Here is an 18,401-nt window from a genome sequence, read left to right as displayed (position 1 = left end):
ATTAATAGGTCTTAGCATATAACGTACAAAAGTACTTGTATTTTAAATGGGTGGTTTTCATTACACATGGAGTAGTAATTTGGGACATGTGAAGAAATACGTTTGTGCCTTCTTTCTCTTGCTTTCTTTTAAATTAATGTTAGAAGTTCAGAGAAAAGAAGAGCCAGGACAGGACAGCATAGAAAGCATACGGTAACTTGCACCAGAGCCTTAGGCATAGTGATAGCTCAAGTGCGTACTCATCAAGCTATCTGCAAAATCTCATCCTGAGAAATCTGACGAACAAGATTGACTTTGCAGGGACTGTCTTACAATGAGTACTTCATCTTGTCTATCTTGTCTGTATCAAAGTTTAATTCCTTTATCCAAGTTCTTAATAAAGGAATTAATTCCTTTATCCCATCTGTTTGCCACACACCCTATGCTAATTAATTCAAGTATTTGGGAGTGTGTACACACAGGAGAGGAGTACTGAGGCTAACTGAGCCATAAAGCAGTTGTTTGGTGTTCTCTGCTTCTATTCCTAGTCTTTTCCTACGGAGTCAAAATTTAATACCAGTACGAATTGATAACAACATAGCAGCTTTTCTGAAATTTATTTTCCATTCTAAAATGCATTTGCATTTCAAGTACTTATTTTGGCCTTCATTTTTATGCAATTTTGTTTATAGCACTAGAAATAGGGCAGTGTGACTTTTTGTTCCTTTTATTACTCCAATCTGATACCCAAAGAGATGAAGTCAAAATCATTAAGCAAATGGTAGAAAGCAATCAATGTTTCTAAATAAAAAGTCACACAACAAGGAAAGATGAAAGTGAAATACAGAAAATAATTCGTTGATATGGCTCAAAAATCTTTACATTTTTATCGATCTACAAGTAAAACATTGAAATGAAAACCATGGCTTCATTTGGCATTCCTCGGTAACTATGACATTTCTACTGAGCAATGGACTAAGTTGATACATAGCCATTTTTGGAAACTCCTTTGGGTTAAAAAAAATAAGAATACGAAAAAACTGAGATCAGGCATGAACTTTCCTTATAGGTTGACTAGCAAGGATTCTCCAAACCATGAATGTTTCAAGCTTTTATTCTAGCACATGTTCAGGGTAGCTACAATCAGTGCAAAAAGGAACAATTTTTTAAATAGACAGTAGAGATTGTTCTGGGAACAGAAATGAATATGTCCCAAGATGTGGCCCTGGAGCCAGGAGTCTTCCTGCAATGTCAGGGAAATGCAGTTAACGACCTCCAAGCTTAGTTGTTAAGACGAGGATCACAGGCATGTTTGGTATATTTTCCCCCCCAAGTTTGGCAAGCAGCCTAACTAAATGAAGCCTCTCAGTGTGCTGATGTTTATAGTACTCGATTAGTGTCAGCTCAGAATGAAATAAATACATGTGGCATTGCCTTTTGCAGAGGCAGCTTCACTTGAACGTGTTAACAGAAAATGTTTACTTTCTGTTACATACATATTGGACTCTTTAAAATGCCCTTAAGTAAAATGATACACCGAGTAGAAAAACTGCACATATGCACCTCAAATACTAACTTAGTCTGGAAAATCATATATGATAAGCAATTCTATGTGATGACTGCCAGCGTAGAGTCCTCTGGGACAGAACATTGGAAATAATTGTAACACCAGTTACAGCCTTTATTTGACTGTCTCTAGTAGTTTTTTTAAATTTTTGTTAATAGGGATAATGTGATGGAAAATCTAGAAATGTGGGTTCCCAAGCTCTAAGTCTTGAAAGCATTCTCTTCTTCCTATCTTACAAAAATAATTTTTTCCTTGATTATTTAAAAATACACAGTCATTGTTTAAAACATATTGAAAACATAAATAACAAAGACACTTGATGCTTTTCATTCATATATTCTTTTTATTCTTTTTTGAAAGGAAGATTAAAATCCCTTATATTTTGTGAATTTAAAAAAAAGCTCTGTTTTTCTCCTCCTCCTGCTCTACACACACACACACACACACACACACACAGAGCCTACAAGCAGGGGCTACTTAGTATTGTTTTTCATAGGTGAATGAAGCTAATGTCTGATAAGAGATGACTTCAGCTTGTTCTCCATTACAGTTGATTGTTGGCTTCTGTGAAACAAAGGCCCATAAAAAATTAACTCCCTATAGGCAGAGACTAACTTTAAGCAAGTAAATTTCTTCTGCAAATTTAGAGGGTTTAGATCAAGGAGATACTATGCAGTGCTCATGGATTATAAGAGTTTCTTGTAACGTTTTTACTGTAGTCTCCTAAGAGGTTTTCCGAATTCTCTTTTCTTCTGGTCCTATAGAAATTGTACCCTGAATGAAGGAATCTGTTACAAGATTTTGACTATATTTATGCAGAAAAGGGAGAAAAACTGCAGTGGTCTACTTTATCTTTGTCATCTGACATTTAGGAGGAAAGACCTAAAAGTTAACTGAAAGAATCAGGAAAAAGTAGTGTACAGAGAACCCAAAATCCAGTGAGATATGCTTAGAGCATCATAATGTCCCCTCTAGTGGAAAAGATAACTAGATATAAAGGAAGTGTTGATAGATACCAGTCATAGAGGACAGGGCATACATTTTTGTGTAACTGGTTTTTTTTTTTTTTTTTTTTCTTATATTATTCTGATAAGATGTTTTAAGTAGAGGTAATATGTAAAAACGTCAATTAGTATTTTCCCAATATTAATACTGTTCTGCAAATTACTATATTTTTGTTTAAAAATTGAAAATTAGTCTGGATATAATTTTAATAACTTCTCAGTTATTCATGCCTGAACCTACAGATGACCTAAGAAGTTTCTACTGACACCTGCTGGTATACTCTGGAATTGCAGAAAGAGTGGCTAAGGTGCTGCTACCTCTCCTGGAAGACATGACTTGCAAATTCTAATCCACTTCAGTAAGCACAATTACTGTTAAGTTCATTTCTCCCTTTGGGCTTCCACAACATACGGGATTTTCCAAGCAATAGTTATATTTTTATTAAGGATATGTAACTAGTTGTTTTCAATACTTTTTCACTATGTAGCCTGTGCCACAACTAGATGCTAGAGATATAGAGATACAATCTCTTATTATTAGAGTATTAGATGCTAGGAATAAAGCATATAATGAAGGAACTCATATTCTCTGATGTAGAAGACACAGATGACTATAGCATAATGTGTTCTTTCTTAGGATAGAGATAGGTCTGAACGGATCCTTTAAATTAATTCAGTGAACAAATACTTGCTGAATGCCCATTGGTGCCTTGCACTGCTCTAGGAGCTGCTGAATGAACAGTGTCCCTTCGTATGTAATAAATACTGGGAAGGGAAAAATGGAGAGTTTGCTGGGAGCATTTAAAAGTGGATATTTTATCCAGATTTACAGAATCAGGAAATCTGGCTGGCAAAGGTGATGTGTAAGCTAATACTTGAAGGACGAACAAAGGTTAGATCTGGGGACAAGGCACAGAGAGAGGAGCATATGCAAAGATCTTGAAGTATGGATCTCTGGGGAGCTGAGAGAAGTTCTGTGAATAGAGATAGAGCAAAGGTTGGTAAACTTGTTCTGTTGGGTTTGTTGGCTAAGAGTCCTAAACTCTTCACGCAGCTGTTCTTGCTGAAAGGCAAATTGTCTTGCTTTTTGTTTGTTTTTATATTTATATTTTAAAAAGTAAAGACTATTCTTAGCTTGCAAGCCATACAAAAATAGGCAGTGGGTTGGATTTGGCCGACAGGCCACAGTTTGCTGACTTTGAGCGCAGAGTGAAAGGATCCTTAAGAGTCTGGGCTTAGCGTAGATGTGGGAGAGTAAGTGATGCACATTACAAATGGTCTCAAGATGCTATTAGGCTTTAAACTCAGTCTTGAAGGCAGTGAAGGATCATTAAAAAGGCTTATATGGGAGCGCTGGTATTTTGTATTTGGGCTTTGGAAGATCACTCAGTACACTCAGGCAATGTACTATATGGGCAAAGAATTGGATGGGGTCAGGAGATACGCAATGGGACTATTGCAGGGACCTAGGCACAACAAACGCTTGATTTAGGGAACTCACCGTTGATATATGAAATAGATTTAAAAGGAAGTACAGTTTATAAGACTTAGTGATTGATCGAATGTGTGGACTAAAGGAGGAGAAATGATTTATTTTGGGTTTGAATAAATGACATTGAGGGTTTCTTTGAGCTAGGAGACCCAGTGAAAGCAGAAAACTTAAGGGGAAAGCAGTAAATTCCATTTTGCAGTATACTGAGTTTCAGGCTCTTAAGAAGCATCCACAAAAGATTCCCTGTGATAATAATTATTATTGTTATCATGGTAGAAAACATTGAGTGAACCTTAACAAGTACCAAGTACTGTTCTAAGTACTTATTTGAATTAACTCATTTATTCCTAACACTAAACCTAAGGATAGGTACTATGTTCATTCCCATTTTACAGATAAGAAAACTGAGGCACAGGAAAGTTAAGTAACTTGGCCAATTTGGAAAATTATATGTGTGACTGAGAAGATATTTGCTTGGGAGTTATCAGCATGTAGACTTCGTATAAAGCTGTGCGAGGTAATGAGAACACCCCACCCTGGGGCAGCTATAGAGTCAGAAAAGATGAGAGGTCCTGGAACTACATCCAGAGGGACAGCAACACTTAAGGGAAGGAAGAGAAAGGAGAACCCCCAAGACTGAACAGCTGGAGAATCAGGAGGCACAACACGGAAGCAGGGCCACAGGAGGAGGAGGTTGGGAAGGGGGAGAGTCCAAGAGGAGCAATACTGCTAAGCAGGTACGTGAGGAAGAGACGGGAATGTTTCCTTTGGAGTTAGCAACATGCAGTTTGTGAATGTCCTTGGCAAAAAGAGTTTCTGTCAAGGTGATAGGGTTAGAGTGCTACACAATGTTAAGAAGGAAGTTTCAAGCCTGTAATCCCAGCACTTTGGGAGGCCGAGACGGGCGGATCACGAGGTCAGGAGATCGAGACCATCCTGGCTAACACGGTGAAACCCCGTCTCTATTAAGAAATACAAAAAAAAAAAAAAAAAAAAAAAAGAAGGAAGTTAAGCCAGGAAGGGCTGCTAGGTGGGAAGAAATCGGATAGAATCGGGTGGGGCAGAGGAGTAAAGGTCCTGATGAAACCATAGCTCAGGAAACAAGTCAGGAGAGTGTGATTAGAGGGTGGACTTTCTGAATTATTAATTCAGAGATGCAGACATTCTTGGAAATTACAAGGTCTATTTTGCATCCACGGGAGTGTGACTTTGAAGTCTGCAAATGGAGGGTGCGAGACCTTAAGAGGACAACATACTGCGACGTTAGGGTTTTAGATGAGCCTTCTTCATGAACAGAGTGGTAGAGAAGAAAGCTTTGAACCAAGTGCTAAAGCCTTCAATGAATAGGGGAAGGAAGAGCAGATGTTAGCAAAAAGGATGAGTGAGCAAGAGTGGTATAGACAGCTCCTCCAAGCAGGGATTTTCACACCAAGATGGAAGATTCAAGGTCTGGAGGGGCTGTGCTGAGTGAGATGCATGAACAGCCTCTCATTGCCCTTGCAGCATGTGAAATGGGGAGAAATGAGCAGCTTTTTTGAGAGGTTGCAGCATTATTTCCTGGGGCAAGCCAGGGTTCTTTCAAGGCAAGGGTGCCAGAGTGAGCACTCAGTGACAACTTTGGGCACCTGTATAAACCTGCTACTATGGAGCAAGAGTCCCACAGAGCAGAATGGGGCATTTTGGGAAAGAAGAGTGAAAAAGGAAGTTGATTCAAGAGAAAAGAAGGGGATATATTCAAGAGGAGCTTGGATCTTGGGTAGTGATCAAGGAATATAGAGATATATATAAAGTATGGCAAATTTGGCTGCATGTAATTTGTTAAAATAATTAGTATTTCAGTCTTCTGATGAAAGTCTTGGAGTCAGAAGTAGAAGACCACCACGCCTTATGGGAGTCAGCCTTGACCTGGTTGGTTACACATCCAAGGAGATCTCATGTCTTGGTTGGGTAGAAGAAGTCTGTCAGTGAAGGGTGGATCGAGGCTTTGGCTCGGGCTAAAGTACTGCCATTGAGTTGCTAGTGAGACCCTGCAAGGCTACTTAGCAACAGGTGCCCAAGGCCAGAACAGGGCATCTAAGTTGGTCAAGGAGTCAACAACAAAGGACCTGCATCCTCAAATGCATTTCTTTCTTCTAACAGTATATGGTTATGACTTAGTATGGACTGAGAAACAGCACACTGCAATTGGAAGTTACTGGAGAAATTGAGTCCACGAGGTCTTTCAGCCTTTAATCTGTCCCTTCCGTCTCTGTCTCAAGGATAACAAGCTGTCAACTTTTCTGCATCATCCAGCCATGGGGGTTTAAAAGTTTTGTTGTTGATGGTCTAAGCCGTCCTTGTACAAACATTTATTAGCCAGCCTGGTTAACTCTTTAGCCAGAAACCCCTTAGAAAACTTCTTCTGAAAGACCCACCTTCCCCAGCCTCCTTGATCTACAGGTACTTGACCCTGGCGGGGTCCTCAAAGCTGGAAGCACAATAGTGGATGCTTTTCTAGTGCATCTCTCAAGCTCTCATCTGTATCCTTCTGGGGGCCCCCTTAAAGGCACACGAACATCTGCATTCTCTACACTATGGAGGCAACACAATGCTTTAAAGCCTCTCAGAAAACCTACAGGACTGTTAATATGATTTAAACCTATATTTAAATTTTATGAGACTCATTTTCAAGGCTAATAACCCAGTTTACTGTGCACAATATCAAATGCAAATTTTATTACTGACTTGGTAAAAACTAGGACGATCATCATTAGCATATCTCCCTGCATCACCCTTTTTAGCCAAAAGGTGCACCAGGAGTAACAGTGGGGGTTTTTATATGTGTTGTAAATTATAGTTACTATCTCATTAGATAAACACATTTAAAATCAAGTTATCATTCACTTATATATCAGAAAGTTGTTTGTTCAATTGCAGCTAGTCTCATATTCTAACATATGGTGCATGAAATTCTTAGACTAATAAAATTTCAAGGTACAGGGAGCTGGTGTCTTGGATAAAACTGTTTCTGCTCCACGAATGGCTCGATATAATCTGTAATTGCTTTGAAACAATTACGCAGCAGGCTGTTTTGTACTTAATAGTATTTACATTCTTGGTTTTATTAGCAACAAAATGTGAGTGGAACTTGTGAAAGAGAAATTAATTTTTCCACTAAAAAATGTAAACTTTTAAATAGAGGCTCTAGCAGATTGGAGAAACTACAAATATGGGGGGTGGTCAGGTCCCAATTTCTTCATTTTCTTTTTATTATGACACTTCCTATTTCTCATTAACACGCTAGACCATTTATGCAATGATATATATATTTTAAAGACTTCACAAACTCTAGGCTTCTAACCTGAACTTTTATTTTTAAAGATGTGCTGCCTTCTAAAGCTTGTAGTGTGCTATTCATTGTCAGAACTGGATTGGCACTGGAAGGCTTACTGCAGGAGGATTTTGTATACTTTTATCAAAGAAGAAAAGCACAGGTAAGGTCTAAATGTGGATATTCTCTGTGAACTCAACTCCCATCTCAAAACAGGCAAAAATCCTACTATTTTTTCACCAATGAGCTATTATTATGGACATTATGTAAAGATAATTTCTTCTTGTTAAATCATTGCTGTGAGGTTTTATGAGTCTTAGAACTGTCCTGGCAGTGCTGGGTGTTAGAAAGCACTATGAACTTCAGCTCATTTATCTGTAAAACAAGGACATGCATACTAACCTCACTGGAGTTTTGTGAGAATTCAATGGATTGCAATTAAAAGCAAAGAGCTTTCTAAGCGCTAGAGCAGTACACAAATGGTGGTCATCACAAATGATTCCTGGTAAGTTCTGTTTGAAGTCATGTCCAGGTTTCCAAGCAAGTGCAGGGTACTTACAGGTGTTTTTATTTCACCTGATCTTTCCAGATAGATTTTTATCTTTGTCAGGATCCACTTCTAGACATCTACTGATGTGAAACAAGATTGCCTTTTGACTTTCCATTTGTATTACATGTTTGTCAAATGATACATTCTCTAACATTCATACTGAAGTAGAAAATAAAATTTTTAATAGCTTTTTTTCCCTTAGGTATATAGTGTATGTTTGTTTTATAAAACAAACAAAAAGAAAAAAATTCAAGAATTTGATGTATTTTCCTTCTTGATTTATATATGTATAAATATATCTGTTGTACATATGTAAAACATATATGTTCCTTTTTATATGATTAAAACCACATTATACTTAATTATAGAGCTTGCCTTTTCACTTAACATTGTATAATGAACATTTTGATATGCTATCTGAAATTGTTTGAAAAGATTCATTTTGATGACTGTGTACAATGAACAAAGTGAGAAACTTTGTCACAAATTAGAGTATTTTAAAACTGAATTTTTACTGTGAGAGATTTAAACATCCAAAAAAGAGAAAATATAATACAATAGGCACCAACATACCCACCACTCAGATTGAAGAGTTAACGTAATCTGGTAGCTGTGTCTATATAGAGAGAAAGAGAACCACTGTGAAATCAGAGAACATTTTCCAAGATGCCTACTCTGCTGATAGGACAATCATTTCATATGTTTGTTAAAAGAATAATCCAGTCGCGTTTGGAAGCTGGACTTCCCTCCATTCCACCCCTACCCAGCCAGGGGCCTTGAGAGCTCTTTTGTAGACATTGCAGCTCTTCTGTTACTCCTGACCCGAGACCAGACCACCTCTACCCAGGAAGGGGTATTTTCAATGGGGCCATCCCGTTTTGCGAGGGCCTAATTTGGAGGGTGATGAATAGAGAGGCACACTAACTGAGCCAGTAAAATTAACCTAACCCATTTCTCCTGTCCATGGGATGTACGACAGGCGCGGCTGTAAAGGCACTTGAGCCTCCTCGTCATGCTCTGTGTCTGTGGGAAGACTCAAAGACCCTGGTTTTCATTTCATCACTTTTACATAGAAATTGTTTCACTAGGACTGAAGTTTTCAACTTGAAATGACACTGAGGCTATTACTAAGAAACTTGGATAGAACTGTTTTATTGCCTAAACACATGCAGTAAAAACCAAAAATGTTCTGTTATTTATCTGCATTTTAATGTGAAAGCAGAGAATTCTGTTGATCACATGTTATGCAAAGACATACACCACTTCATTCTTAATTATTAGGAAATCATTTTCATTTTTCTAATTGTAATGTCAATCACTATTTAAAATAGAAAACAATTGCAAAATGGCAAGTAAAATAAATGTTAAGAGACACCAAAGATCCCCAAAGTTAACTGAAGATTTATTTCTAGACATCTATTCCTGTCCTAGGTCTTTTGAAGGATTGTGCTTTGAATTTTTAAAAATGATGTCAATTTCCTCCTAGTACAGTTCTTCTCAGTGTCTTTGTTGCTCCTTGCATGTAACTTAAACATCTTCAGAAGTTCCACTGAGTCCTTAATGCCACTAAGTCTATCACTTGGTATATTACCACTTATATTCTGCCACACAGCACCTATACATGTATATATATGAAAATAACTATCAGTTAATGAACTAGAAAGCTTAGAACAATTCCCAGGGGGAAGAACTTAAATAAACTAATTAACAGAACTTAGCTTAGTTTAACCTAGTTTTTAATATTATCCGGTTAACATTTTTACGAAGATGCCAAATAGTATAAAATCTTTTTGTCAATTCTTCTGTTATGATATGGTTCACCACAGTAACCCTGCAAATATATTTCACCATTTTTGCACAGAAAGAACATTTAATATTAACAAAACAGTTCTGTTTATGTTATGGCAGTGGCATGCCAGTAAATATTTAACAACCATCTCTGGAGGCCCAGAGATTTTTAGTGTGTGCTGATTTCTGCAGTTTAACACTTCCAACCATGGATGATTTCAAAGCAATGAACCTGACTTCACTAAGGCTGAATTGAAAAATACATACACACAATCAGCTCTTGCAAAGCATTTCAAGCCAGCTCCAGAACACCCCTGCATTATACGTTTTACTCAGCCTGAACAAACCAAAAACAAACAAAAATCCCCTCAAATTTGGGTTCATTTACACTAACTCCATTACTTGGACCCAGGATAAACTCTTTTTTAATCTAATAATCTCATATCTGTTTTAAAACTTTCATAAAAAGTATTTCATCTGAAAGCCTTTTTTTACATCACCAAGAGCATCCTTAATGATGAGTAAGGTAGAGGGTTTCAGCAGAGTGTGAGCCTATAGCATATGGGATTTCTAGATTTCACCATTTGCAAAATGAGACAGAATCATCCTCCTAATTCAAATACAATATGAAGATTAATAGAAAAATAGGTTGTGTTCTGCTATTGTGTCTGTGATTTAAAAAACAAAGTTCGTCCAATTGGTTTTCTATTATTAACAAAATGACATTTTGTACAGGATAAGGAAAAAGAGTTTCGGTGGATGGGAACAAGTGCAGATCACCAAGGGAAGCAACAACTGCATTGAATCTGCCGCTCCATTTCCTTTCGGCAGCTCTTCCGTTGAGAAAGGGAAGAGGCTGGAGTTCCTTGTCTATGTCAGTAATGTGCGCTTTCTAGAGGAGCGTGGTCAGTTCCTTGGACAGTGTGGTCAGTACCCAGGTACTACTGTGATCTGTCCTGAGCAATGTTGTACTGTGGGTATGTGCATGTGTGTGTGTGTATGTATCTATTCACATTTTTGGCTAGGAACCAATATGTGTGACTTAGGTGTAAGTGTTTATATACATATAATCATACATGCATACAACATATACAATTATATATAATATATAACATTTTCATATGTATACGTTTGTACAATTCTCATACACAATTTTAATACAGTTTTGTATAAATGTTTATACAATTTTGATACACAGACATGTATATGTATATACCTGCATACTTGACAGAAAGACCTTTTATTCTCATTTGTTTCCATATTTGAAGAAGAAGAGAAAATTATCTGAACTAGATACTCTGAAATCTAAGCTAATTCATAATGTCTAACCCTTTTTCCAGATGGTCTTTTGGGAGTTTTCTGTGACCCAGTGATGCTATGCAGCCTGGACCCCTGTGCCCCGCTGAATTAAAAGGTAAATAAAATATGCCATTTTCGTAGAGAAGCCTCAGGCCCTGCATCTAGCCTGCCAGTGCCTGTGGGAGGAGGGCTCCATACGGCCTGACTCCCAGATGAGACAGAGACCTTTCTCTAGGAAAAGGCTGACAATCCCCTGAGATCTTAGTCTCTTCCCACTTCTTGCCATTCTGTCTTTACTTATTTTCCTCTTTACAATATTCTTAATATTTACCTTCTGTAATCTCAGTGCTTTTGGTTCTTCTTTTCTTTTAAAAATAGTTTTTTAATCTTCTTAATTCGTGTAGATTTATAATTTTTATTCCTACACTAGTGGTACTTAATTTTTATCTTTAACCTTTAATCTCGTTTACTTTAAATTTTAAAATGTTTATCATATTTGGGCCTTTTAGCTTAAATCTTTCATCATTTTATATTTAACCTTTTACCTCATTGGCTTTTTATATTTGCTTTTACATCTCATCAATTTTATCTTATTTTTAAGGTCAACCTTTATCTTAGAGAGATTTTTAACAAAAACTTTATTCTTTTTTATTTTGCAATTTGTTTTTATAGAAACAGGAAAGAGGTATAGCTGAAGGCATTTTGGAGATGGAGAACATCATTGTCTAAATAGTGGAGGCTCAGACCTTCCATGAGGATGCCCCTGCAACCAGCTACTTACCCAGGTGAAGCAGTCTGGTCAGACTGGGAGACATGTATGGGATTAAATATGTTCCGGATTATAATTATTTCTATAGAAAGACCATAACTGATTCACTGGAGTGGTATTGTTTCCTTAGATCTTAAACCAGAGGTTTGCAAACTAGGGCCCTTGGGCCAAATCCAGCCCACTATCCACTTTTGTATAGAAAGTTTCTTGGAACACAGCCATGTCCATCTATTTACCTCTTCCCTAGGTCAGCCTTCTTGCTACAATGATGGTTGTTATCTCAGTGTTGCCTGTGTTAGGCTCCAGAAACAGAAAGTTAACAGTTGTGGTCCCTGATTTTGAGGAACTCACTGTCAAGTAGGACACAGGCATGTAAAATAGAGTCTCAAGTGAAAAGAACTGTCAGCCTTTGGGGTCAGGAAAGGCATTTTTGGAAAAGTAATACCTAGATTGGAAGCTAAAGATAATTAGAATTTAGTCAGGCAAAAACACTGGGAGAAGGGTGGGAAAAGGTGGTGGCTGAGATAGATCCTTCTAGGCACAGAAAACACATGTGCCTTGGCCCAAAGAAAACAAGAACTGAGATGCTCAGTTTTGCAGCAACACAGGTGCAGGGAGAAAAGAAAGAGAATAAAGCCAGGCAGCAGCACTGGCCTGAATAACAATGACCTTGAAAGCTTTGATGAGGAATCTAGATTTTATTCTGAGGGTAATGCAGAGCAATAAAGGTATTTAAACAGGAGTGACACAATCAGATGTTCACTTTTGGTATTACTTGAGTTGGGAAGGAATGTTTAGTATATATTAAAATTTGACCTAAGAGAAGGATATCAAGAGAAGGAAGTGCCTTTGCCTATAAAACTACCTTGATAAATGCTTCGTGAGAATGTGGCACTCTGAGCATGGGGTTGTCAGCTGCCAACCTCTGGAGAACAGATTTTTAAAAACAGTTTGGCATAAGATCAAAGATTCATGTGTTGCTTTGGGTGATGCAGGGGATTGTGGGGAGTAGGGAAAGCAGGAAAAGATGAAGGGAGTAGAGGGGCTTGAGGCTGAAGGACTAGATGACCCTGTCAGACTAAGACAGTAATCAAGAGCTACTTTCTTATTGGAAGGCTGAATTAAAAGGTAAATAAAGTATACTTGTGACCACTAGTTCTGTCACTATTATCACCACTGAAAAATGTAAGCATCACTTGGAATGGAGATCTCCCACTTTTATTAATTTGTTCATTTCATTAGTTGTTAACATATAGTCCTGCAGTTTGTATTTGGAGTGTAGTTTCTCCCATTTTTTGTTTTTATTTTTAGAGATGGAGTCTTGCTGTCACCCAGGCTGGAGAGCAGTGGCGCAGTCTCGGCTCACTACAAGCTCCGCCTCCTGGGTTCATGCGATTCTCCTGCCTCAGCCTCCCAAGTAGCTGGGATTACAGGTGTGTGCCACCACACTTGGCTGATTTTTGTATTTTTAGTAGTGATGGGGTTTCACCATGTTGGCCAGGCTGGTCTCAAACTCCTGACCTTAGGTGATCCACCCACCTCAGCCTCCCAAAGTGTTGGGATTACAGGCGTGAGCCACTGTGCCTGGCCTAGTTTCTCCCACTTAGCTCTTTATTTTAAAACAGTTGCTCTGATATATTCGTAGTGATAATATGAACTCTAGAAAGCAATTTAACAAAAACAAAAACAAAAAAGCACTCACCTAATAACTTACTTTTAGAATTATTTGGACTCCATCCTAAAGAAAGAATCAGAAAAACCGTTAAATATTTACATACAAAGATAACCAAAGCATTATAATAGTAGTGATACCTGGAAACAAAAATAAGTTTTTAAGAGTTGAGAATGGCAAAATAAATTGTGGCCTGTGTCTATGTTGGATTATTTAGTACATATTAAAAATGCTTCCAAAACTAATAATTACATAGAGAAAGGCATGTACTATGCTTGGTGAAAAAGATGGTAAACATAACCACATAACATATGCACCACATTTTACAGACTCCAAAACGTCATTGAAGGTGAGAACAGGCAGGGAAGGGCCCTAGGAACATGGACTTTGAGTCTTAGTCTCCACTCTTGAGAAGATAAAATGGTCACTAGCTCATCCATTTCTTTTGACTCTTAGCACTGTCCTATTACAGTCTGTCATTAACTTCTCCAGCAAAGTCTTCTCTATTTTTTGCCTACTCTCTAGATCTTCCTTTAAACACTTCAGGGACTGCTTCAGTCTTGTGGCTGAACACCTCATGGCATTCCATGGAAACATAACCGCACCTTCATTAAACTGTGCCTAATGCACACCACACTCCGGACACTGTCCTAGGCTAAAATTGTATCTAATACCATGAAGAAGACTGAGTGTTCTCTTCCCTGACCTTAAAAGCTAGGCAGAAAATATAGGCACAGAAAGTCTTGCTCTCTGATGTTGATAATTTCAATGAGAAGACAGTTCAATACAAAACAACTTGGCTGGGCGCGGTGGCTCACGCCTGTAATCCCAGCACGTTGGGAGGCTGAGGTGGGCGGATCATGAGGTCAGGAGATTGAGACCATCCTGGCTAATACGGTGAAACCCCATCTCTACTAAAAATACAAAAATTAGCCAGGCATGGTGGCAGGCGCCTGTAGTCCCAGCTACTTGGGAGGCTTAGGCAGGAGCATGCCGTGAACCCGAGAGGCGGAGCTTGCTTGCAGTGAGCCTAGATTGCAGCACTGCACTCCAGCCTGGGTGACAGAGCGAGACTCCATCTCAAAAAAAAAAAAAAACAATAAACAATAAAAAACAGCTTGACTACAATGTAATCACAATGTAATTAAGAAACAACAAATGGGCTGGGCGCCGTGGCTCATGCCTGTAATCCCAACACTTGGGGAAGCCGAGGTGAGTGGATCACTTGAGGTCAGGAGTTTGAGATCAGCCTGGCCCACATGGCAGAACCCTGTCTCTATTAAAAGTACAAAAAAATTAGTCAGGCGTGGTGGTGGGTGCCTATAATCCCAGCTATTCAGGAGGCTGAGTCAGGAGAATTGCTTGAACCCGGGAGGTGGAGGTTGCAATGAGCTGAGAACATGCCACTGCACTCTACCCTGGGTGACAGAGTGAGACAACGTCTCAAATTAAAAAAAAAAAGAAAGAAAGAAAGAAACAACAGAAGAAACAACAATAAACAGAAGCATCACTGGAGTTCGAATAAAGGGAAGGTTAATATGGATTAAAACCACCTGAGATGTGGGTCATCAATTTAGTAACATTTAAGTGAATCATAAAGGATACAGAAATGGTCTTATTTAGAGACAGGAAAAGAAAAGGGCATACCAGTTTGCCGGGAACAATAAAAAGAAGGACTTAAATCAGAAACTTTGTACGTGGTCACCCTTCAGCTCTGGTCTTTAAAGTCTTGCTTCGTCCCTAGTTGGCTGTAACACCTGTGGAATGTTACCAACTAAGCTCTTGCTCTCTTCAAAAGCAGCATGAATTCCCAACCTTTCGAACAAACTTTTCTCTATACAGTGGAATTCAAGACTCTAGAAAATGGTGTGCATCATCTGAGAATTGCTCAGAGAAGATATCTTCCTTCCCCTCCCTTAACTGTGCCCCCAGGGAGAAGCTCTGCAGGGAGGCAGAGCAGTGAATTATCACGTTGCTAATGTGTATTGAGTGTTTTCATTCTCACAACAGCTTCCCAGATGGTTTACTTCACATTTGAGGAAACTGAGATCAGAAAAATAAGTTGTTAACTCCTACATGGTGGAGCTGGGTCTCAGACGTGTCTGGCTAACTCTAGAGCCATGCTCTTCAAGATTCTGTACATGAGGCAAGCACTCGAGCTATCCTGGGCCGCTCTTTTCTGCATGATGAATTCATTTTTGATTTTAACTTTTTAATATACTTATAAAAATACCTTTTTATATTTATACAATTAAACTTTTAATATACATATAGAAAAGTATATTACCATATGTGAACTGATCAATTAATTTTTAGAAATTGAGTATAGGTGTAACACAGGGAACCGGCATTCAGATAAAGGAACAGAAAACGGCCAGACACGGTGGCTCACACCTGTAATTCTAACACTTTGGGAGGCGGAGGTGGGTGGATCATTTGAGGTCAGGAATTTGAGACCAGCCTGGCCAACATGGTGAAACCTCATCTCTACTAAAAATGCAAAAACAAACAAACAAACAAAAAACCTATCCAGGTATGGTGGTGCATGCCTGTAATCCCAGCTACTCAGGAGGCTGAGGCAGGAGAATTGCTTGAACCCGGGAGGCAGAGGTTGCAGTGAGCCAAGATCTCACCACGGCACTCAAGCCTTGGTGACAGAATGAAACTGTCTCAAAAAAAGAAAAAAGAAACAGAAAACAACCAGTACTCCAGAAGCTGTCCTTATGTGTCAGTTATGACTGAACTGTCTCTCTCAAAGTTGTATGTTGAAGACCCCATTCCCAGTGTGACTGTGTTTGGAGACAGGGCCTTTAAAGAGGTAATTAAGGTTAATGAGCTCATAAGGATGGGATCCTAATCCAATAGCACTGGTGTCCTAATAAGAAGAGAAAGAGACACCAAGGATGTGTGTCAACAGATCACAGGCCATGTGAAGATGCAGCAAGAAGGCAGACATCTGAAGCAAAGGAGGGAGGCCAGAAATAACCAATCCCACCTACACCTATATTGTAGACTTTCAGTCTTCAGAACTGGGAGAAAATACGTGTCTGTTATTTAAGCCACCCAGGCTAATAGTTGGTTACAGCAGTGCCAGCAGACTAATACAACGTCCTTCAAAGGGCTACACCTGCCCTGGGGGAACCACTATCCTGACTTCCAAGAGCACTGGTTTTTTGTCTGTTTTTGTACTTTATATCTATGGGAATCCCACAATATATCGCCTTGTGTCTGACTTTTTTTGCTCTATAAAAGCTACAGATTTCCCTTTAAGCATGGCTTTAGCTGCATTCCACAAATTTTAAGATGTTATCCGCCTTTAATTCAAAATATTTTAAAATTTTACTTGTGATATGTTCCTTGATCCATGAATTATTTAGTAATATGTCTCTTAATTTGTAAATTCTTGGGTTTTTTTCCAACTATCTTTTGGTTATTGATCTTTAATCCTATTGTGGTCAGAAAATATACACTGTAAGATTTAAATCTTTTTAAATTTATTGAGATTTGTTTTATGGGCCAGAATATGGTCTATCTTGGTGAATGTTCCATGTGCAACTGAAAAGACTATTTCTGCAGCAGCTATTGAGGTAGTGTTCTAAAGATGCTAATTAGGGAAAATTGGTTGATAGTTGTTCAAATCTTTTATATCCTTACTGTTTTTTTGTCTACTTGTTCAAGTAATTACTGAGAAAAATGTAAATTTGCACTGTAACTGAAGATATGTCTATTTCTTTTTTTTTAGTCTCTTTAGTTTTTGCTTCATATATTTTGAAGCTCTTTTATTAGATGTATACACATTTAGGATTACTGTGTTTTTGATGAACTAGATGTCTTTCATTGTTAAATATCCCACATTATTGCCACTAATCTTCCTTGCTTTGAAGTCTACTATAGCCACTCCAACTTTTAAATTATTAATGTTTGCATGGCATATCTTTTTCCATCCTTTTGCTTTTAATCTATCTGTGTCTTTATATTTAAATCATGTCTCTTACAAGCAACATATAATTGGATCTTGTATTTTAGGCACTGCTAATCAATGCCTACAAATAGTCACTTCATACATTTTGTCTGTTTTTATAGCTATTTACTATGGGATAAGTACAATGTTCATCATTCCATTAGAGATGGAACCAGAACTACAATGTCTTCTTTTTTGAGTACCTTTTTCTTTTGTGTGTGTGTGTGGTGGCTGTATGAGACAGAGACAGAGACAGAGAGAGAGAGAGAAAGAAAGAGAGATTCACCCTTTTTCTCTTAAGTAGCCGGTGAAGGAATGAGACAGTGTCCTTTTCTTTAACAGGCAGTATGGATTAGAGGACACCCGCATCAGAATCCTTAAGCTCTACTCTGTTCTACTGAATCAGACTCTCTAGGGGATGGAGCCTAAGAATCTGCATTTTAACAACTCTCCATGTAATTTACGTTCTATAAAACTGAAGAGCCACTGCCTTGTAGAAAAAGCTCTTTCTTATCTTCCCTGCGCTTTCAGCAGTCAGACTGGTAACTTGGAGGGCCAGGAATATAAAGTGGGTGGTGCACAAGTGGGTAGGGAGGGGCGTAAATGGGAAAGGCCCTGAGAAAGTCCTTACCCACTCTCTGGTGCTTTTGCTTCCATGTGATCCAGCTCAGCTCACCAAGCAGGAAGAGAACAGACAGAAATTTGGAACCAAAGTCATAGCAAATTTGGAACCAAAATTCCAGGCTTTTACCCTGGAATTACAAGTGACATATATGATAAAATAACTGCAATATTGTGTAGTCATTTAATAATTCTAGCATTTAAGCCAGGCACAGTGGCTCACACCTGTAATCCCAGCACTTTGGGAGGTTGAGGTGGGTGGATCACCTGAGGTTGAGAGTTCAAGACCAACCTGACCAACATAGAGAAACCCCATCTCTACTAAAAAGACAAAATTAGCTGGGCAAGGAGGTGCATGCCTGTAATCCCAGCTACTTGGGAGACTGAGG

Source organism: Papio anubis, chromosome 6, assembly GCF_008728515.1.
Source record: "Papio anubis isolate 15944 chromosome 6, Panubis1.0, whole genome shotgun sequence".
In the NCBI taxonomy this organism is placed as follows: domain Eukaryota; kingdom Metazoa; phylum Chordata; class Mammalia; order Primates; family Cercopithecidae; genus Papio; species Papio anubis.
This window is presented reverse-complemented; position numbering follows the sequence as displayed.